This window comes from Leucopleurus acutus (genome assembly GCF_964270905.1).
Source record: "Leucopleurus acutus genome assembly, chromosome: 7".
Lineage (NCBI taxonomy): Eukaryota > Metazoa > Chordata > Mammalia > Artiodactyla > Delphinidae > Leucopleurus > Leucopleurus acutus.
In genome coordinates, this window is record NC_139150.1 from 19,964,088 (window position 1) to 19,987,957 (window position 23,870).

The following is a 23,870-nucleotide window of genomic DNA, read 5'->3' on the forward strand; positions in this document are numbered from 1 at the left end:
CCCCAGATGTCCCCACAGCGAGTTCTCCACTCCCCCAGGTCTCTACTCAAACATCCCAGTGCCGGCAGAGAGATCCGTGGCCGCCTGATCCCAAACGTCAGCCGTCTCCGCTGCACCCCAGCTTCAACGCTCCACACCCCTTCCCGGCTTCACGCCTTCTGCTCAGCATCCACCCTCCATTCGTGTAACATGCTTGTTACTCCTCGTCCGCTTCGCTGTCTCCCCAAGTAGAATGACAGCTACAAGAGGACGGGGACTTTGTCTTCTCGGTTCACTGTCACATGCCAGCACCTACGGCGGCGCCTGGCATGGGGGAGGTGATCAATAAGCACCTGTTCACTGAAGGAGTCAAGAATGAGCCCTGCAAAGGTCAATGCCACTGTGGCCCTCGAGGCGTCTCCCTCTACCCACCCCCCAGAAGAACTGTCGGTGGGTGAACTGCTTCAGCTGGTCCCCAGGACTGAAGGCAGCAATGTCCCACCCATCTGGCCCTCGGTACAACATGGGCTGAGGACGTTTCACAGGAGCCAACGTTCTGAATAAGTGAAGTTTATTCCTGAAGTGTCACAGTCTTCTCTCCATCCTTCCCAATGGAAATTTTCTTAAATGTAACACACTCTTCCTACTTTCTAAATTGCCAAAATGCAGCAGCCTTGGTAATGCTCTAACACCAACTCTTCTTTTCCTCCAGCTTTACTGAGATACTAGTGACATATAACATGTAAGTTCAAGGCGGACAAGGTGATGATCTGATATTACATAATGACCTCAACTCTTGAAGATGCAGGGTCACCATTGTATCTTCCATTAGCAGATTTGGGCCCTCAGGCAGGCATGGGGTGTTGACACCCTGTCTCAGGGTGACAACCGCCTGGGAGCCTGCAGCCTCCACCAGTGGCTCTGGGAATGCCCCCTCTGCTTCTAACAGGTCCCAGATCCGAATCTGCCTGCCAGTTCCATGTGGTTTTGGGAGACCTTCAGAGGTAAAGGCTCTACCCCACCGCTTTGTGTATCCCTGTGCCTAGCCCCTGGCTGATGTCAGCTAACGTCTGCTGAACGATACAAACCGAAAACGGCAGGTGCAAAAATGCCAGCATACAGGGTGGAAGAGATGCCGGTGGCAATGATGCCAATAACAGGGTGAGTGAGGACAGGGCAGCTGTGACATACCAAGTGGCTAGGACGGGCCAGTCACAGTGCTGCTTCAGGCCCTATGCATGCACTGTCTCCCTGCTCTCCACAATGCCTTACACAGCAGGTAGTTTTGCTCTACAGATAAGAACACTGAGGATTGGAGAAACAGTGACTCATGGTCACACAGCTTTCTAGTGACAGAAGCAGGATTCAACCAGGTCTGCCTGACTCCAACCCCTGGGCTTTTTTAATCATTTGGATGATTTCTGTTTTTTCTCAAGAGAAGAGAAAATAATGAAAACTTGTTGAATGAATGAACAAATAAATGACTAAATGACAGGAAGTTCCAAGAGATGGGGAACATGTGTATTCCCTTGTCTCCTACAGTATCCTTAGTATCTTGACCGAACAGGCACATGCTAGATGCTAAAAACAGGAACACGGAAATGCAAGAAAACAAAGCAATGGAGGGCTCCATCTCTGCCACAGAGAAAGGTGTTTGGGCTCTGCGTTCAGTGCTGACATTCAGCTCTCCTTGATGTGCCCTAGAAAGGCTGCTGTGCTCACACCTGTCCTTTGGATGTAAAGAGTCCTGTTTTTAGCCACAAGGACAGAAATCATCATGGGGACAAAGGTCGCAGCTTTACCACTAGCCTGGAAGGGCCAAAAGAGAGAAACTACAGCAAAACCCCAGTTTCCACAAACCCCAGTAACAAGGCAGCTGCATTTACGATTCCCCCCCATGATTCAAATCTTTACGTCATCACCCATGCCTTAATAACCCTCAGAATGATCTGCTTCTGGAAGGGAGCACTGATATATTTTAATAAACAGTCAAGTAGAAAAGATGAGATTAATAGATTAAAACTAATAACCTATTAAACAACTCTTAACAGTCTAGAAATTCAAAATAACCTACAAGGTATAAATATATCATTAGTTTGAGTTAATTCTTAGGCACTTAATTTTCTTCAATGTATGGTGTCAGTCAGCCACGGCGCTGGGTAATACCGCAGCTCAGAAAGACAGCATGAAGACTTAAATATTAAGAGTTAATTCCCTGGTTAATTTAAACCTAAAATAGAGAAAAGCAGGAGTCTTGAGCAATGCTGTCAAGTCACAAACTCTGACATGTAGCAGGCAGGGCCCTCTGGGGAAAGCTGGAAGCTTCTTTCAAGGCTGCCATGGCACATGGAAGGTTGGCCCAGGTCAGCAGAATTACTGTTAACAGCCTCTTAAACAGATGCACTGCCTTCGTTTTCCAATGGATCTGGCCTTGGTACAATACGTATCAGCCAGCAATGCGCACGGCTCTCTGAAGACCCACCTTGCCGCGGCTCTCCCTACACAGCTTTGGGACCCTGCAGACTCAGGAATTCTCACCCACTTAGTATGCCCTTGACAGGCAGGTGGGGAAGGGGAGGCCACAGAGGAGCCCACGCCCACAGTCCTGCATCTTCCGGGGCACCCGTGGTGGCCCACGCAGACCCCAGAGAGCAGGTAACTCAACCATGAAGAGTGAGGCCATACCTAGGTTCTCTTGCTGGCCATATAAACAGAGGATAAATACACCCTTTCTGCCGTCAGTGTTATTTCCTGCTGAGGCTGTGACTTGGCCTCGATCGCTGATGCCCAACTCCTCTGGCCACCCTCCTTGGAATGAAATGTAAAGAAGCTTCCCAATGGGACTGCTCCCCTTCCACCCTGCCCACATTGACAACTGATACCAGGAGCCGCTCAGCTGCTTAGAAAGCTCTGTCGTCCCTCCAATGTGCTCGTCCCATCCTGGCACTACCTCTGGCCTCCACCCCTCCGCTCTTCACCCACCAGCCCTTGAGATGGGCTGATGACAGACCTGAGGTCTGGAACGCACAGCCAGCTCTGTCCACACGCCCTCATGTGAGCACCTGGGCCTGGACCCTCACTGCCCAGAGGCGTGCTGTCCCCGGACACATAAACGAGACTCCTCACTACACAGTCCAGCCCTTCAAGGGGTTTGAGGATGATAAACTAGGTGCGTGGACCGTTGCCAAGCTTCCTAACCTGCCCACGCCTCTCTTTCCTGACGTGTAAGCACTAACCTCAAAGGGTTGTTTAGAAGATTAAAGCACAGGGCTTCCCTGGTGGCGCAGTGGTTAAGAATCCGCCTGCCAATGCAGGGGACATGGGTTCAAGCCCTGGTCCAGGAAGATCCCACGTGCCGCGGAGCAACTAAGCCCGTGCGCCACAACTACTGAGCCTGTGTCCTAGAGTCCGCGAGCCACAACTACTGAAGCCCGCACACCTAGAGCCCGTGCTCCGCAACAAGAGAAGCCACCGCTATGAGAGGCCCGTGCACCACAACGAAGAGTAGCCCCTGCTCGCCGCAACTAGAGAAAGCCCGGGCACAGCAACGAAGACCCAATGCAGCCAAAAAAAAAGATTAAAGCACAGAGATGTTCATAAGGCGACCAGCACAGCACCACACACATAGTGGGACTCATTAGCTTTTTTTTTTTTTTACATCTTTATTGGAGTATAATTGCTTTACAATGGTGTGTTAGTTTCTGCTTTATAACAAAGTGAATCAGTTATACATATACATATGTACCCGTATCTCTTCCCTCTTGTGTCTCCCTCCCTCCCACCCTCCCTATCCCACCCCTCTAGGTGGCCACAAAGCACCGAGTTGATCTCCCTGTGCTATGTGGCTGCTTCCCACTAGCTATCTATTTTACGTTTGGTAGTGTGTATATATCCATGCCACTCTCTCACTTTGTCCCAGCTTACCCTTCCCCCTCCCCATATCCTCAAGTCCATTCTCTAGTAGGTCTGTGTCTTTATTCCTGTCTTACCCCTAGGTTCTTCATGACATTTTTTTTCCCCTCAGATTCCATGTATATGTGTTAGCTTACGGTATTTGTCTCTCTCTTTCTGAGTTACTTCACTCTGTATGACAGACTCTAGGTCCATCCACCTCACTACAAATAACTCAATTTTGTTTCTTTTTAGGGACTCATTAACTGTTAGTTCTCTTCTCCTGTCCTTACCAAGCACTCGCCAGGCAAAATGTGACAAGTTTGGTCCAACTATGAAAAAGATGAGCTCTTAGGCCATGGGTGGAGAACTCATAAATGAAGGCAGGAGAGGAATGTTCAGCCCCTGTGAAAACCAAAGGAGTGGAGGGCACGGCCCCCTACACGCAGCAGCGATGAAGAGGAGGGAGAGGTGGGGACACACGTCGGCAGGTTCACTACGGAAGGTGGGCATGACCAAGATGGTAGGCGTGACGTACCCACACTCTTAACCATCGCGGTTTGCGTCGAACCTGGAGGAAGTGGAAGCCAAGGGGTGAGGATTTTTCTCTCCTGTTGGCAGAGCCAGGCAGACAGTGAGGCCGTGGATGCCTCCCGAGATACTTTCTCAGATCGAGGGCCCTTGTCATTAAGGGGCTCAAGAAGCAACCAGGTCAGACCGTCCTGGTTCCATCTCAACAATGTGCTTCTTCAGGACAAGACAAGACTTCCAGATGCTCTGAACTGGTAGCTGCAGCTTCACAAGGAGAACTTGCTTAATTTGCTCAAGGAGCACAGGTGGGACACTCGAGCTGGGTGGGTGGACTGAGCCCAGGTTCCCTAGAGGTCCCAATCACTTCCCTTTGCTGGATCACCCCAAGCTCAAGAACGCAGTACCATTTGGAAAAAGGACTCACCGATTTTGACGCATATGACTTGCAGTTTGCATTTCTGTGGCTGTCTCCAGAGGGCAAATCCAAGGATGTCTGGATTTTCCAGAATCGGCCCTATTTGTGCAGAGGCTAGGCTTAACAGTAACTGATTAAGCAGAAAGTGAACTCTGCCCATCCAGAAAAGCAGGGGGTCCCCTTGGAGCAAGGATATGAACCCTCAGAATCAGCCTGCAATTTATGATTTTTGTAAGCCAAACTTTGGCCCAAGCTTGGTAGGGTGAGAACACACATTTCTGGAAATCAAACGAGCTCCAACTACAGGAACATAAACCTAGAGTCAAGATGAAGACGCAGCCTGACTAAAATATACCCAGAGCTGGCTCTCAAATAATTCATTCTGCTAAGACCATACTGGTCATTGACTAGCATCAGGCCTTCTGATGCTATTGAATTTTGTGCAAATAAGGTTAATTTGTTTAGGGCTACTTTAATTTTCCTGCTGAAAACCAAAACGCTAATCAAGAAGAAGATATTATTTTAAAAATAATTATGCAGCCGTACACATGTGGTTATGAGATTGAACTATCCACCAGTGGAAAATCTTGGCTTAAAGGACAAGACTCAGCAAGGCCCAAAGCCATTTGATTATTTGGGGGACGGTGAGAGAGCCTATTTCTCAGTCCTCTCTGAGGAGGAGGGATGCCAATCACTGCCTCAGATGGCCCCGGGGAGGAGCAATGTGAAAACTGCAGGACACAGGATGTGGATCACGGTAGCCCCTCCACAAACACGATCTCCACTCTCACCCACCCTCATCCTCACCTCCAGCCTCTCTCCCATGTCCAGGCTCTATGAGAAATCAACTGTCCTGAGATGGCCCACACTCTGTCTGGGGAGAGTGTTTCTCTCTAAATAAAGCCACTTCTTACCTATCACTTTGTCTCTTACTGAACTCTTTCTGCGATGAGACATCAAGAACCTGAGCTTCACTAAGTCCTGAGACCAACTAGACCAACTCCCAATCTTCGTCAACACCGGTGGGGACATCTTCTGTGCCGTTTCTTTGTCACAACTTTTTGGGCACTAATACCTGTTTGGGAGACTACCTTGGAAGGGATAGCACTTGGAAGGGATACCTTGGAAGGGAAGCCCACTGCCATCTTTTTAAATGCAAATTTTTAAAAAAGGGAAAGGTAATTTAGAACTTGACTTGTCACAAGGATAAATAGAAATCTTAAGTGTCTTCTCTGCAAACACTAGTAAAAAGGATTTAGCCATCTAGATAGGTGACCTTGATTTGTTCCATCTGCTAGAAGCCTAATTTGAATCCAACCCCTTGTAACTGATGGCTTTTCTGTTGTACCTGACTCAGGGCTGAATTTTTGGAATGGGAACTCTGAGGTCTCTGTGTTTGTGTGTTCATATGTATCTATATGTGTGTTGTAGGTGTATGGTATTGCCAAACATTAATTCGTAAAAGAGCTCTACTTAATTGGCGTTTTAAAAATTAAGCGCTTATATAAATACTCAGAAATAGAAAATAATCTGGCCAGAATGAATGTCAGGTTCATGGCATCTGGAAAATATTCAGGACTAAACTGATATCTGGTATTGAGGGTGGCTTAAGCTTGTTGGTTTGATTAATAGAGACATGCTAAGAGTCATCAGTGTTAAGTATAATACTTCTGTTTGTTTACCTTAGTAAACAAAGGTGTGAAGAATGAAAAAAACTGAAAAGAGTTATGCGTGATCATTAGTTGGGTAATTGGATTTTGTTAGGAATGGCCTAAAACTAGGCTGAATTTGGTTTCTCCCTCCAAAGTTTTCTTGAAATGCTGCTTGTAATAACAGATAGTATGAGTTTCTTTGCCTGTAAGTGATCTGTACTTGTTTTTGAGATCTCCTTCCCTCCTGTTTTACTTCTGATTCCCATAAGAGTATGGGAGTAAAATCTCTGAGGGGGTAATGAAACAGGAGGGAAGGGGGCAGGGCACAACCTCTGAAAAAGTGACACAGCCTGAGGACATGACATAAACTGATTAGAACCAAATGGGTCCAAGATGGCGGACAAATCGGACAAGTTGACTTGCACTAGACCTTGAGCCTCAGTATATGCTCACTGTAACACATCAGCAAGCTGAATGACACACCCACAGGCGCCATGACAGGTCCAAGGCTAACCACAAGGATCAATAAGTGGGCGGTGGCCCAATTCCTGGAAATCCCGCCCCTTCCCAAAAGAGCTGGAATACTCCTCCCACTCATTAGCCTATGAAATGACCCAACCCTATAAAAACTGACAACCCCATACCCTGGTGCCTTTCTCACCTTCTGAGATGGCCCACACTCTGTGGAGTGTTTCTCTCTAAATAAATCCACTTCTTACCTATCACTGTCTCTCACTGAATTCTTTCAGTGATGAGACATCAAGAACCTGAGCTTCGTTAAGTCCTGAAACCAGGCGTGTGATCTCAGTTGGAAGACAGTGGGTTTTGGCTGGGTTTGAGTCCCAGCCGCATGGGCTCAAGTCCCAATCTGAGGTGCACGATTTCAAAAGGGCCAGGTATATTACATTGCTGAGAAGGAACCTCATGGGCATCTTAAACCTTGCCACTTATTTTTTGGCTCCTAGAGGTGAATGCTAAGTGGCAATAGAACTTTGCTGACACTATGTGAAACCGAGCAGGACCCTGGGGGACCCTCCTCAGTAGAAGTCCTTTCTGTGTGCCCCATTTCTTGTTTGTAGGAAAGAAGCTTCAGCCTCCTAGACCTTCCCTGAGTACCAAAGGGCAGATTCAAACAGCTGCTTGTCAGGTAAGGGAGGGAATGCAGAAACAAAGGAAGAGCAGTCAAGAAACCATAGTGCAATAATAAAGCAGGTTCTGGTTTTTCCTCAAGGAATATACATAACAATATCTTTGAGTTCTGCAGGAACTAAGGCCCCCATCCAGGTGGAGGTTGGTAACTTCAGGCTGAGTATGATGCCTGGAGCGACACCCTGTTACCTCACCACCAACCAATCAGAAGAAAATCTGCACACAGTGGAAGATAAAAGACTCTGACCCCCTCTGCAAATGATTAACTGCGATTAACTTCCCCTTTTTCCCTTTAAAAACTTTCATGGTCAAGCAGAATCTTGGGAGTTGGTTCTTGGATACGAGTCCATCTTCTCCCCAGGTTGCTGGCCTCCTGAATAAAGCAATCTTTCCTCTCCAACAAAGAAAAAAAAAAAAAAAAAAATCAATTGCCACCCACTGTTCCCTCCTCCTAGGAATGGAATTCAGCATCATGGTGATGGTGGTGATAAAAGCAAGCATTTATTGAGCACCTACTATAGGCCAGGCATTGTGCTAAGGGTAGACATATCATTATTACTGCACTTAATCCTCACCAACACCACTACGAGGGAGGTATGAATATAATCCCCATTTTACAGATGAGCAAACTGAGATCAGGTAACTAGCCTAAGGTCACACAACCAGGAAGTAGATGGTGCCAGGATCTGAACCCCGGTAGTCTGGGTTCAGAGAGAGGGTGAGTTAGATGCCCAGCAGACCAGGCATGGAGAGTGGGAGCCACAGAGACCATGCTGCTCCACTCTGGGGCTCTCCCAGGACCAAGCAGGAGGCTGTGCATTTTGGATGCAGGACTTACACAATGCTTTGCTGAAATGGATTCCTCAGGCCTGAAAAAAGGGGCCTTTTGGAAACTCCCTTCCAATCCTATCTTCTAAGGTCCTGCCTGTCCTGAACCCTTGGCAATATGTCTTATAACATCTTGCCCCCCTGCAGTTTATTCTCCTCCTGGCAACCAGAATGATCCTTTTAAAACCAAAGCATATCATGTCACTCCTCTGCTCAAAATCCCCGGTGGCTCCCCATCTCACACAGGGTAAAAGCCAAAGTCCTGACAGAAGTCTCCAAGGCCATATGCAGCCACATCGGCCTCCTTGCGGTTGCTCCAGGAAAGCTCCTGCCCCAGGGCCTTTGCACCTATTGTTCCCTCGGCCTGGAATGCACTTCCCCCAAATGACTGCTTGGCTCAGTCCCTCATTTCCTTCAAATCCTTGTTCAAATGTCACTCTCTTGCTGATGCAATACTCCTTCTGACTCTCCCAACCCCCCTCCCTGCTTTCCCCCTACAGCACTTTTTACCAAATGCCATACAATGTGTTTTCAGTATTTATGATGTCTCCTCCACTCCCACGAGAACATCAGCTCCACAAGACCAGGGATTTCTGTTTTGCTCACCACTGTATTTCCAGAACCTCGGTCAGACCCTAGCACTTAGTAGGCACTCAGTAAGTGTTTGTGGAATGAATGAATGAGACTTGGTCTTATCGCCTTCTCCCCCACCCCAATGTCCCCGTCTAGAAGATCCTGATCACTTGTTAGGGCAACTGGTACACCTGGTGAACAAGTGAGTCCCTCGGCTTCTTCTCTCCCTGGCTGTCTTATCTCCAGATGAAAGGGTTGGACCAGATTATCTACAGAGTCCTTCCAGCTCTGAAAACCTTCAACTGACAAAAAAAAAGGGCATACTTCTTCATTACAGCAAGCCTGTAGCTACGTTTACTTGATTATGAAAACTGCGTTTCCTTTAGAATTTTCCACAGTTAAGGCCCCGCAGCCTCCACGCTTCTTAAAATAAGTGACGTTTGGCTGCAGCTGTGCTACGTGATCTGTAACCTGCACACTAGGTTAGCATTAACCTCAAGTGCTGGGATCACTGGTCTTGTAAAATCGATCCAGGCTGGGTTACAGGGAAGTAAACCAAACCACAGTTAGTTGTTTCCTAAGATCAGAAACACCACCTCTCCTTGTCCCCCTCAATTTGACACTCATTCCTTAGCAGCCCAGGCTGTTGGTTTTGGGGTTTAGCCAGAGGCCCGCTGGAGAAGGAACAAAATTAGGTGTTCTGGGCCAAAAGGAAGGCGCTGGGACGAAAGCAGACCCTGGTGTGATAACACAGCATGCGCGGCACAGCTGGGAGCAGGGAGCGGAGGTCAGAGGGTCACAGGTCCCTCCAGGTCAGTCCCGACCAGGGCCATCCAGCCTAACTGACTTCAGGGAGCCTCGGGTCTTTGTCTCCCCATCTGAAACAGGAACTGCATGAGTCTAACGTTCCATCAAGTATCTACAACTCTAAACCCCACCTGGCCAGTCTAACCCAAGGCCGGGGTCAAATTCACCAGTGGCGTCAGCTAAGGACTATGTTAATGTTCTCTGGACAAATGTCCAGAGACGTTTGGAATGCAGAACTTACTTCTCACGCTGAATGCTGGGTCACTCCACAATAATGCTGCTTTGGTCCTTCAAAGATGCTCTGTTAGGTTTAAGGACAGAATCGGTATAAACTCACTTGTGAGCTCCTTCGGAGGCCCTGCCTTTTGGACGAGCCCCCAGCCTACGGCCCAGCCCTGGGCCCCTAACAGGCTCCTCTAACCTCTGTAAACGGATCACTTCCTGCGGGGAAGCAGGAGGGCACAGCGGTGAGGCACCTGCATCAGAGGAGTCAGACCTGGGCAGGCATCCTGGCTGTGGAGCTCACTTCCAACTGGGCAGCCTGATGCCTGTGTACCTCTCTGGGCCTCAGCTTCCTGAGCAGTAAAGTGGGAATCATAAGCGTATCCTTCACAGAGCTGTGATAAAGATTACATCAATTAATAAATGTAAATCCCTTAGCTCAGAGCCTGACTAAATGGTAGTTGTTATTATTATTATTAGAAATGTTTTCTTTACATCTCAAGTCACACACTGAGGTCTGGGCTGGCCCTTCCTGGTGTATATCCTGGCACTGTGGTAATAACGTGGGGCCCCATCACTGAGTATATGCAAACCTAGGTTAAACAGGGAGAGCAAAGAGATGGCACCCGTGCCACCTCCCGCCTCCCCTGACCCGGGCAAGCATCTCTAATCTATCCAGCACTCTTCTCCCTCTCGCTACAGCCTTGGGCTGATAAGATTCAAAACAGAGCTTCAGGCACCCATGAGCGCTGTGGGGAAACCCGCCTGCTGAACTCTGATCACGAGGCAGAGATGCTGGTATGGGAGAGATTCATGCCTTAGAGAGTGAGGGCAAGGACCACATCCACATACAAGTTATGAGGAGTGAAGGGAAATCTGTCTCCATTCACTGCTGCAGACCCAGCACTTTGAACAGTGCCTGCCACACAGCAGATGCTCAAATATCTGCCGGATGAATAAATTAGCATCTAATCCACCTGAGTCCACAGCACAGAGCATTGGGCCTAACCTAGCAGGTGCTCAACGAACACGAGAGGGCAGTGGGGGAGGCTGGCTAGACCCTCACCTGAGCACAGCATCACCGTGTAGAGAAAGCACTGGCTTAGGCAGGGTCAAGGCCTGACACTGCCACTCACTCAGCACATGACCCTGAGCAGGGCCTTTCTTCACCATGTGTACAATGAAGGGGGTTGGGAGCGGGGAGGGGAACCTGACAAAGCCCAAGGCCCCTTCCAGTCCTGACATTCAGATCCAGAGAACTCTTCCAGGCACTGCCAGTCTAGGGACTCCCACTGCCCCGCAGGCCATAGCCTCATACACTGTTCTTACACAAGATTCCACTACCAGGGGCCCAGGAGAGAAACACAAAGGATCTGGGCAACTGCTGGCCACGTGAGTCACTGTCCAGTTCCCAGGCCCAAGCCCAGCCGTGCAGCCCTCCATTCAGCCGTGCAGCCCTCCATTCCAGCCCACACTCCTGACTCCTACATCATGCATCTTCTCCCATCTCACTCACTGTACCTATCCCATAAGCACTCACTGAGCACCGGCTGGAGGCCAGCCCACAGCAGTGAACAGGACAGACGTGGCCTCCGCCTCTGGAGCTGGCAGTCAAGAGGCAGAGAAAAGTACACAAATACGTGGAATAGTTGAAGAGCATAAACTGGCCATGAGGGACACAGGCAGGGTCAGAGGGGGTCAGAAAAGGCTTCTCAGAGGGGAGGATGGAATTGAGACCTGAAGGATCAAAGGGCACGAATCATGGGAAGATCACGGAAAAGAACATCCCAGGCAAAGGAACAGCAGCTGCAAAGGCTCTCAGGCCAGGGGTTGGCAAACTACGACCACTTGTGTATTTACGTATTATCTATGGCTGCTTTCGAATTACACTGGCAGAGCTGAGAAGCTGCCACAGAGACCTATGGCCTGTGAAGTGTAAAATACTTTCCGTCTGACCCTTTCTAGGTAAAAATGGGCGACCCCTGGTTTACAGTGTTAGATAAATAAGAGAAGGTCAGGGTAGCTAAAACAGACTGAGCAAGGGGGAGACATACGAGGAGACTGGGGAGGTGGGTAGAAGCCAGGCCATGATGGCTTGGGTGGGATACACTGACCTCCAGCCTGGTATCTCCTGCAAACGGGGACCAGAGTGATCTCCCTGAAACACAGGGCTGAACACCTTACTCTTCTGCGCTCTTGGTTTCCCAAAGCACGTTGCACAGAACACTGGCTCCATGGGATATACCTCAATAAGAGCGTTCCGCAGTTAAGTAAGTTTGAGAAACATGTCATTTCTCTCTCTCTTCTCTCTCTCTCTCTCTCTCTCTCTCTCTCTCTCTCTCTCGGATGCTATCAAGCAAACACACCAGCACATGAAATGCTTGCAAAAGTTCCACAGCAAAGAAATCTGTTGACTTAGTTTAACTCACCATCCTTCAAATTTATTTGGCCATAGAACCCCTATTAACATTTGAAGAACTAGTGTTCCATGTGCTAAAGGGCAAACGCCTCTGCTTGGCACACCCAGCTCCAGTAGGTAACACCAGAGCCTGTTCTAGATTTTGAGGGTGTGGCCTGGGAAGCTGTCTCTCTAGTCTGTCCCTTGCCTTCTTGCCTCCAATGCCCTAAATAAAGGTCATCTGGCCACTGCAGCTCTGCTCTACCAAACGAACTGCAACAGGAACACTAACATTTACACCAAGTTAAGTGTCTGCCTGCGCCCCCGGCGGTGGATGTCTCCTACATGGGCCTGTCCAGCATCGCCTTCCCCCATCTTTGGTAACGACAGCCCAGCTCTCCTTTGGGGACCACCTCTCCCCCATCTCCTGCCAGCTCCAAGGGTGAGGTCTGGCTAAGCAGAATATTCCATCCTCCTGCTTTGGAGGGATGGGTTCAGGATACGAGCACAGGACCCAAGCAGTACTGATGAATTCCGGACTAGGATGGGCGTCCCTGGAGTTCACAATGCAGCAGCCGAGATACGGGATTCAACCCCAGGTCCTTCTGCCCAGCCTTGCACTTCACCCTAAGTCTCCCCCAACTTGAGCGGCCAAGGCCAGTTCAGCACTGAGTCATCCTTAGATTCCAGTTACAGGTGCCCAGAGAGGGCACCAGGGGGGCTGGAAAGTGCTCCCCACAACCTCATATCCTCCAGGCAAGTATGGATATTTCTCAACAAACGGAGCTGGCCTGGACCATTCATCCTTTCAGGTGGAAGGTGATGACCACAGAGAGGTAGCTGTTAGTCATGAAACCAGGGCGAAGAAGACGGCGGGGCGGGGGGGGGGGGCGCGGGGGTGCAGTAGGCAGCAGGGGGGGCGGAGCATACCTGCTTGCCGTGCTTTTCCTTCCAGCTGCACTGGCTCCGTCAGCCTGCAAAAGAAACCCAGAACACCTAAATCAGCCAAGAGGAAAACACAGATTCTACCCACTGCACCCTACCAAGCTCCCGCTCAAACACCAGCCTTCAGAGGGGGTGAGCCAGCCACAACGCCCTACTCCATTCTTCCAGGCTAGAAGTCTGCCCCCAGTGGTAAGAGAGAGTTAGGACAGCCAGCCCCCCCACCCCAATTTGCTTGGCCCTTTAAATCCAACTGAGCACCCACTGCCAACACAAACCCAGCAACCACAGAGCCCTGGGGACTCAGTGAAAAGTAAGTAACCAACTAAATCTGAGATTGAATTGCACCATTTTCATTTTCAGCTGGGATTTCCAGTGAAACAGTAGCTGAAGATTTATTCCTACCAACTGGAGGGGGAAAATCCTATTATGTTAAAATAGTCTGTCCCCCAACCCTGCAAGCAGGATGAGGCAAGAGAGCACTGCTTCATAATCTCTTTTATTTGGGGCTGGGTGATGGGAAGATAAGGCTGACCACACGGAATTTTCAGAAATCATAACATTTTGGTTCAGATGGAGAGACTGAGGCCCTGGGAGAGGAGGGAGCTGCCTGATGTCTCATGAGGACTGCGTGACAAATACCCGGGGATCCTGACTCCTAGGCCAGTGCTGGGGGGACCTCGATGAGGAGGCCAAGGACATGGAAAAAACGCCTGGGCTCTCCACCACCCCTGGTTGGAGATGCATTCCCCAGCTTTGTCAAAACGTTAATAATAATGGTAATCACAGTTAGAATAATGCAGGTTCAAGACTCTCGCGTACATGTGTTTCCAAATTCAGAACCTTTCCAATTTTAGAAAGGCAATGTGGCGCATGTGTTCTCTATTTTGAAATAACCCTGGCAGGGTCTGGGGAGGCCCTGGTACTCAAGCACGTTGATATTTCTATAGTAAAACTTATGCAGTCAGCCCTAAGTGGGCTAAACGAAACCGGGCACTAGCCTCTTCTCCCTTCAGGTCAAGTTCTGCCGCCTAACCAGTTACAAGACATCTTTTTGTTTTCAAGCTTTTCGAATTTCAGGATTGCAGATGAAGGATTGAGGACCTACAACAAAAACAGCGGCAGCTACCTTTGGATGAGTGCTTTCGAGAAGCTGCAAGCTGGCAAACCCAGATGGCGGACTGCAATTTAAACAGTCAGTATATCAAAATAAAGGCATTTCACCCCCAAGAAAGCCAAATTTCAGCTTCTGAAAGCAACACGTAGTCCCACACGACTGGTCAGCTAAAGCTGACATACCTGGTTCACCACAGTCCCCACCACCCACTCTTGCCTACTTCCCACCCCACGGCCTGGCCCCTGCGGGTACCCCAGACTCGCTCCCTGAGCTCACTTCCCACCCGGCGCTAGTGTGTGGGCATTCAACACCTCTCACCGAATCCTCTTGATGGGTTCCCCAACACACATACACAATAGACCCATTTAAGTATTTCAGGCATTTATCCAACATCCCACGGCTATAAGCCCAGGTCTGGGTCAACTCCAATGCCCACCTTCCTCAGCTCTGGAATATTCTATCTCCCTCCAACACTCAGGAGGGACAATCAGGAAATGGGGTGAACACACACAGCCTCCACTGCCCACACGAGGGAAATGGAAAGGTGAAGGACAAACAGGGAGGTAGAAACGTGAGGCCTGGGAGGGAGCAGTTAACGGGACGCCAGTGAATTATTTCCATGGAGGAAACAAGAAAGCGGAAAATGGTTTGCAAATCATTTCACTGGGAGCAAAAGAACACGATCAATTACAGCCTCTTTCCAACATCTTGCATTCGTCAAACTTGTATGGAAAGCGAATGGGAAGAAGTTGTTCTAATGCTCATATCAGAAGAGGCAGAAGTGGTAGAGGTGGAAATTCTATCCCAGAGAGCTTAAAAAACTGTAAAATACCCAATGATCTCCAGCCTTTCAAGTTTCAAACTGAACTCCAGGCATGTATTTCTAGAATTTTATACATTCTTTTAATGTTGTTTTAATGCTTTTTTTTTTTTTTTGTCCTTTTCCTTCACAATTTCACAGAGTTGACCAGTTCAAGCGTACTGAACATGGGACTGGGTAGGGGAGAAGAGTCTCTCTTTTAGGCACATCTGACCATCTCCACCCATTTTCCCTTTCACTGTGTTTATGATATTTGAGCTTCTTATCACTGGTAGCTACATGCATTTTTGTTTTCCACCCATTTTTATAAAACAAAGAACAAAATGCTGAAAATTTTCAAAGAGCTGTCCAAACAAATCCTTTTGTAGAAGCCTAGATGGTACAACTGGGGAAATGAGATGGCTGGAGGGAAGAGTTCATCCCTGCAGGGTGGGAAATGTCCGTTTATTGGCAGAGATGAGAAGCAGATATGGGAAGGGGGGTAGAGATGGACAATGGGCACAAGTGAGAGATGCCCAAGAGAGCACGTGTCAATATCACAGCACCTGTCAATCTCAGCCTTCAGGCCTGGCTGAGTCCAGACCCACCATAACAACAGGGGACAGCCTCTCGGGCCCCCCCAGCCACAGTGCTGAGGACACCCATTCTCATTGTAGAGATCCCTAAGGTGCCAGGCCGGCTTTGTCTGTGTCCTCACAAATATCTCAGAGCAAGCCCTACTGTTTGAATTAAGTTGACTTTGCCATTTTCCTAGGCCCAAATGGTCTACTACCAGCAATTTCATGCAATTCATCCCAAACCACAAACTCACCTTTACCCAGTGTAATCTGATCTGATTCTCAATTTAAACCAAAGGTCAAGAGCACAGGGCTTAGAGTCAGACAAGTCTGAGTTCAAGTCCTGGGTCTGCCATTTTCAAGCTATATAATCCTTGGCAGTTCATCTGCACTCTCTAGGCCTCAGTTTCTTCATCTGCAAAATGGCAATATGCCAGTTGGGCCCAAGAAACCGAGGCACAGAAAAACAGAGTGACTTGTACAAGATTACACAGCAGACGAGCAAGAGGCAGAGCCAGGCCTGGACTGAGCCAGGAGTCTTCCCAGCCTGTCTCCGGGCCTGATCTGAACCCTGGGCTGCAAGTCAGAAGGCCTACCAGACCCCACAGCCCTGAGGCCTTCTCCAAAGGGCTGGTCAGAATGATACTGGATGCAGCTATGTAGGTAAACTACTAAGCACAGGCCAGGGATGTGTAGTAACCACTGAAGTAACAGAAACTCTATTGCTGTTGCCACGGGACCATGTGCTCCTAAAGAGGCAGCTTCTGCCTGGCTCTGTCTGGGTCTCACTTTGAACCTTGGGCAAGCTCTTTCCTTTCCCTGGACCTGAGGTTCTCATGGGTAAAAACAGGCACGGGAGGCACGAGAGTTCAATCCGATCATCTCCCCCTCCCTTTCATCTCTGATACTCTATGTGGAGCTGACCCAACCTTAACCAAACCCCTCAAGGGTAAATGAAATATGGTGGGGGAAGTGTACTCATGAGAGGTCCTCTTCCTCACTTTCACATAGCTGGGGGTAAAGGTATCCAAGCCCCCCACCCCCACCCCGCCCCCACTCCCCGTAAGGGCACCTGCTTCCTCTCCCAGCCCCATCCATTCCTAACACACCAGCTTCTTCTCAGGACCTGGGCAAGGCTATTTTTAGTTTCATTCGACCCTCCTCTTCCCTCCCAAATGAACGTTAAGTTGTTCTTTTCCATTCTCTTATTAAGGATTTTCTTGGAAAGAAAATATTATTCCAAACCCAGAAATTTTATTTCTAAATTTGTGCAAATGTAAGTTGTAAGACATTAGCTGCATTTCACATTTTGTGCAAATGGCAGAAACAGGCAATTCGTGTGCTACGGGATGGGGGCTGGCCAACGATTTCGATAAAATAAACCCTTTTTTAATTTAAATGCTAATGCACTGAATTAAAATTTAATAACTGAGGAAATTGAAAAGCCGAGCAGGAATATTGGAAATAAATCCAAGCAGAAACAGCTGAAATTAAAAATTCTAGAGAGTGGGAGGATAGCAGCTAAGCTGTCTTATATGATTACATTTTTTTTCAGAATGAAGCAAAAAAAAAAAAAAAAAAAAATCCTATCTCTCGCTGGCTCTAGGGCAGTAAATCCGCAGTGCTGTGATTTATTGCTCAATTTTCCTGAGGGAAAAAGGCTTTCTTTCATGCTGAAATATTTCATAAATTTCAAGCCAGCATAAATTCTTAATTTAAAAGTTATGGAGGTCACATTTAGTGCACTGGTACTGTTCCAAAATCTTAAAGGAATAGCAGCGACCGGAAAAAAAAAAAAAGCAAAAAGGAGGGGTAGAATTTGCTCCTTTTTTTTTTTTTTCCTTTTTTCATTTTGGTTTTAATTTGTGAGTTGAAATTTCATTATTAAAGATTCTTCCTGGATGGATGGAACCCAAGCAAGCACATGGGGAACTGGTGTGTGCTTGGAAATCCGCTGCAAAAGATGAAGAGATAAAGACTTAATTCAATTATAAAAAGGCATTTTTTTTTTTAAAGCCACTTGAGGAATTTCTGGTAAAAATTTCCTTCCTTCATTGCCCGGGAAGGGGTGAGAGTGGGGGAGGGTGGCCAATGTAATTGCTTCTCTTAGATCGCCAATCTTTTGTGCACACTGATATATTCATTTGTTATACAGCTGTTCAGCGGCGGAAAGAATGCTGGGACGCCCATAATTCTAAGCAAATCAATCAAAAATTAATGATTTGTCATGCTTGCACAATGGAGGAAAACAGCTCCTTGGGTCCTGGCTGCCTGATCTCGAAGAATGAAATGCCTTTCTGCGATAAGAGAGCGGAGCCAGAGGCTCAGGGAGGCCGAGGGGCCACTGCAAATGTGAGGGCTCATGGACCCGGAGCTCTGAGAGGGTGGAGTGGGCATCTCCAAGATGGTGCATCAGCTAGTCAAGCCAAGGATGGACTTGAGGCAGCACATTTCCGTGGTGGTATAATTAGGATCTTGCCTTTTCCCTCCCCCACTGCAACACAAACATTGCTTCCTCTCTGGAGACTTCCAACGATTCCCCCTCCCCCCAGCAGATCTGATTAGTCCCTGTTCATTGTTCTCCCAACACTGCTAACTCACCACCACCAGTGCCTTTCACCAGCTCTATGGGATGGGGACCACAGTTCCTGGAAGGCCTGTGCCTCCCGGACTGTGCTCCTCCTGGATAAAGACCGCATCCTACACGTGGCGATGTCTCCAGCACCCAGCTCAGGGTCTGGCAGAAATATTCAGCAAATAAGGTTGAATCCGTTAATTATTATTTCTCAGGAAATACTGATACGGAGAGGTTGCTGAGATGAACGATAAACTGCACTGGCAATTATACTTGGATAAAATGTAACAACTGATCTTAAATAATCAATCACTCCTTTCTTCATTCAACAGATATTTCTTGAAAGCCTACTATATGTTAAACACTATGCTTGGCTTTGGGTGGACAGCCTCAAATCCACTACTGGACAATTCCAAATCCCCAGTGTTCACTGCTTCTCGGCTTCCTTCCACCCTTGGAAGGGAAGAGTGAACGTGAACCGGGAGAGGAGGGACGTTCTCTGCATGCTCAAACGTCTTTGAAATCTCATTTTCTTTCTTACTAATTCACGTGAATGTTATATCCACAAGTACCAAATGCATATTAGTCCAAAATATGTCTGTGTACTGCATATATATGTATGTATGTTAGTTTGAACACAAAAATTCTGTTTTAAATTTCCAACTGGTATAACTGACCCTGCAGGAAGATGCTCAGCGTCAGTGGTGAGTGAAACCAAGTGCACTTGACCTGGAGGCCTGCAGGAGGCACCGAACCTTCGAGAAGCACCTACCAGAGCCCCAGGACCTGCCCAGAAGGTGATTCTATGTCCCCTACTATTTACTGAGAGGAGGACAAGTGGGTCTGAAACAACTCAAACCTCATTTATATATCTCTTTCCTTTCCAACAGCCAGTGGATCCCCCAAGTTTAACTTGAACTTTCTGTCCCACTGAGATACATGACTCAAGTCAGAAGAAAGTCATTCGCTCATCTGACAAGTATTTACTGAGCTCCTTCTATGCACCGGACACTGTTCTAGGCAGTTGGGATATATCCCTGCCTTCATTGTGATTCTATGCAGAGGGGGCAGATGGTAGTATTAGGAGTAATAAATTAGTAAGATACATAGTATGCTAGAAAGTAATCCGTTCTATGGGGGGAAAAATAGAGAAGGGCAGGGGAGAATCAGAATGCTGGGCCAAGGGAGGAGCCGTGGGCTGCAATTTTAAATAAGGTGATCAGAGTAGGTGTCACTGGGTAAACAATGGAAGTTGAGGGGGTTGGCCATGTGGCGACTAGGGAAAAAGGAATGGCCAGTGGGAAGACCCAAGGGCAAGAGTGTACCTGGTGTGCTCAACGCACAAAGAGGATGCCAGTGTGTCTGCGGCAGAGTGAGGCAAGGATGAGAAGAGGTCGGCGGGGTGGGGGTGGGGGTGGGGGTGGGGGGGGGTGGGAAGAGCCTCACAGCCACTGAAGGGCTTTGGCTTTTACTCTGGGGAGCCACTGGAAGGTTCGGGCAGAGTCAAATGTAATTTGCCTTCCATTTTGAAAAGACCATTCTGGATGCTGTGTTGAGAACAGACCGTAGGCAAGGATGGGAAAAAAGAGCCATCTTTTTCCAGCCCAGGAAAAAGATGAAGGTGGCTGGGACCAGGGTCGTGGTAGTGAGGGAACTGAGGAAAAACACTGCGTTGAGTATACTGGAAGGTAGAACCAATAGGACTTGCTGACGAACTGGAGGTGGGGTATGAAAAAAAGAATCTGGGAAGATTCCAAAAATCTTGGACCAAGAGAAATGGATTGCGTCTCTCTGGTGCATGAGAATATTAATCATCAGCACAGCACTTTATAGATTGTTACACTGCACTGAATCCTCCAATAACCCCGTGAAGAAGACACTGCAGTTTATCCCCTTTGACCAAGAATTCACCAAGCACCCAAGGGGCCAAGGGACGTACCCAAGGTCACACAGCTGGCCAATGGCATGGCCAGGGCTCACACATGTCTTCTCACCCCAAGCCCATGGCCATTTCCTCGACATACTTGGCCCTTCATCTCTAGAACAAACGAATCCAACCTGCCCCCAAACGATGTAGATAAACTGTTTTCCTATCCAACCACTGGGCCCCAACTCAAGCACAGGTAGTCCCCACTTTTACACACCAGGTGTTCATGGAACACATCCACGAAGGGGGACTGTACCAACACTGAGCGAAAGCTTTGCAAGTTCAAAGAGGATTCCATTCCCAGGGCGCTAAATCTGTTATAAATTCCCTAATTAGACCTTGCTTCTTAGATCGCATTCAGTGATATGGTTCTAGCTTGTGGTACTTGGTTCTACTCTTGTATTTATTTTCCCAACTGAACATGGTTACTCAAAGCCACTGACGGAGTGGTTCCGAGCTTGAGGGGTGGAGTGGAGGCTACCAGAGAAGACTCTGGGTTAAAAGAACTGGAACCCAGGTAGCTGATACCATTTTTCGGTATAGAGTTCAGACTAGATGTGTGATTCTGAGCAAGGCCTTGGGGGACTGATACTAAGATGAATCAGACATGGTTCCTTATTCATTCACCCAAATACTACCCATTAAGTGCCTACTATGTACTGGGCACCAGGGAAGTTACTGGGGACACAGCAGCTACGAGAACAGTGGGGGAGACAGGCCGTGATTATTTATTTCATGCTACCCATTTATAATTACCAACTGAGAGACATGCTCTGAAGAGAAAGTCCTGGGTTCCATGAGCATCTTTAACAACAGGATCCATTGAGCCTATAGGATCAGGAAGGGCTTTCTTGAGGGAGGATGCTGGAACAGGGCACACAGAGCTCCCATCCAACAGTGGGGATGCGAAATCTGATGCAAATGGAGCTAACACAAGCTGGGTGCCGGTAAGCAAGCAGAAGGATGCCATCTTGCCAAGCTGGGAAGCCTGGGTCCCTGAACCCCGCAGGGCTGGAGACTTCTCTGAGGGTCTCCACCTCTGGAGGAAGGGACCAGCCCACTGACATGGCCAGGCTCACACAGGGAGCTCCTGACCAGACCCCAAGCCAGAGCCTAGAGGCTGAGGGAGGCCCCTCATTGACTGGCCATGTTTCCAACTACAAGGGAAACCCATGGGAAATGACCAATGTCTTTATTCCTCTAGGTTACGGGACCCCTCCCCAAGCCCTTGCTATCTGAGGACAAGTATCAAGAAATAAATCAGGCTTCCTGGGAATGGAACGAGCACATGCCTTGTCTGTTTCATACGAGTTTCCAGGTATAGGCAGGTTCTTCTCCTCTCTGGTGGGCAGCCATGTGGACTGGAGCAGGACCCTATTACTGACATCATCACCATCACCATCATCATCATCGTCGTCTTTGTTGTCGTCATCAACAGCTGGTCATTACTGAGCACCTGTAAACCAGGCTGAGGAGTTTCGGCTTTACTCCAAGGCTCACAGGCTGCCCAGAAGGCATGTGCACCTCTGGAAGCAACTGCTGGCTGCGGTATAGAGGCAGGGAGCCCAACACGGAGGCCACTGTCATCTTCCAGGGAAGAGATGATGCTTTTGGGAACCGCAGTGGAGGAGAGAAAGCCCCAGGACCTAGAGCTATTGGGAGTGACAAAGATCTCCTGCGATAGCATTTGGAAGGCACCCAGGGTGGAGCTGGCATGCAGCAGTTGCTCAGTAAGTGACAGGTTATTTATTTTTAAATGCACCACTGCAGCTGCTGAGGAACGCTGTCAGCCTGGGATTGTGTGCAGAGGGCCAGGAGTGAAAGGTGAACCCACTTCCACCCCTGAGGCCTGACTCATGGGCCTTAGAAGAAGTGGTGGGATCCTGGCTCAGAGCGGAGGGGCAGGTGCCTCCCCTGGGCTGCCATGTGGGACTCACCACCCGGACTACAAGACTCGTTCTCATCCCAGGGCGCTGGATGGGACCACAATGGGAGCCCATAGTCCCTCCCCAGGACCAGCAGTCAAAAAGCCCTCAGCCTCCAAGACTGAGGAAGAGAGATGTGAAGGACCTCAGCAGCAAGGGTGGCAGTCACTGGGAACCAGGCGGGAGCACAAACTCTGCCACTTGCTAGCTGGACCCTGGGCAAGTAAATTGACCTCTCAGTGCTTCACTTCCTTCCTCTGTAAAATGGGAATGATGGGAGTGGCCACCTCACAAGCTGCTGTGAGGATGAAGTGAGCTCATCAGTCTCACACTTAGAGCGGGGCCTTTACATCCACATAGCGTCAGCTTGTATTATTAGTCGGGCATCAGGAGCCCCGAAGGGGGATAACACCAGCGATCCCACGAGGCCAGTATCTACTGAGCACCTCCTGTATGCCAGCCCGGGGCGCAGGCATCGTGGGCACCGTCTCATTTAATCTCCTCAACCACCCTAAGCAGTAGGGACCGTTCCCAGCCCCACTGTCCAGGCGAGGACCCAGAGCTTGCAGGGTGTTGGAACAGCCGGGAAGAGGCTCAGCCGGGCTTCCAACGCAGACACTCCGATTCCAAGTTCACGTTCTCAAACCCAGTGCCATGCTGCTCCAAGGCCCAGAGGGGTGACCTTGGCGAGTGTGTTTCCCCATCTTTAGAAGAGGACACGCTCCTCTGGGTGCATAAATGCTGCTCTGTTTGTTTTCTTTTGAAAAAAGAAATGCATCTCAGTTCTTAACCATCACACAGTTAATCTCTCAATTTACAAAAGAGCGAGTCACGTGACTGGATTCCACAAAAATTCTCTCTCCAGGTTTATGATTTTACAGAAAACTCCAGGGAAAACCGCCTGGAGCGAGTTAAAACCAGATCAGCCATAAACCATGTCCTGGGTACAGCCTCACCAAGCCAAGACTCAGATTACTCATTAAATACATGATAAATATTCATTTCAGATCAGCAGGAAGTGGGGGGTGGGGGTGGGGCGTAAAAAAAGAAAAACTTTTTTGCTTCATGGGAAAAAAAACCATATTATGAATACAGAGGGTTGCAACCTTCAAATTAGTGAACTCCAGGATTGGGGAATTGGGGGACAGAGTTTTTTCAAAGTCAAGCCCTTAGGTATTTTTAGACAAGGCAGCAAGTAAGGGCAACTCCAAACCTCTTCAAGGGGACCAGGTAAAGGGCTTAGTGAGGCGGGCGTGCCCAGACAGTCCTCAGGGAGGAGCAGCAGTCCCCCATGCCAGGAGACCCCCTCTGACTGCTGGCAGAGGCAATGTCTGGCCCTCCATTTGCCCACCCGTCCAATGAGGCTGCTGGACTGGCAGTGTCTCAGAAACCTTCCAACTCTGACATCTGGAGTCCAGCAGACCTGACTCCAAATTCTGCCTGGGACACTTACTAGCTCTGTGACCCGCCTCAAGTCACATCACCTCTCGCAGTCTCAGTTTTCTCCTATGTAAAACAGACAGAAAAAGCCCCACGAAACACAGCTGTTGGTTAGAATAAAA

General features: G+C 48.7%; 1 protein-coding gene across 1 annotated transcript in view; it reads right to left on the reverse strand.

The window, feature by feature from the left end:
* The window catches only part of ZNF618 (zinc finger protein 618), an 80,940-nt gene extending 67,512 nt beyond the window's left edge, over nt 1–13,428 (reverse strand). Inside the window, exon 1 of the mRNA XM_082843078.1 lies at nt 13,376–13,428. The gene's annotated coding sequence lies outside the window, so the exon portion shown is untranslated. The remainder of the gene's footprint in view (nt 1–13,375) is intronic.
* Nucleotides 13,429–23,870: the final 10,442 nt, after the last annotated feature.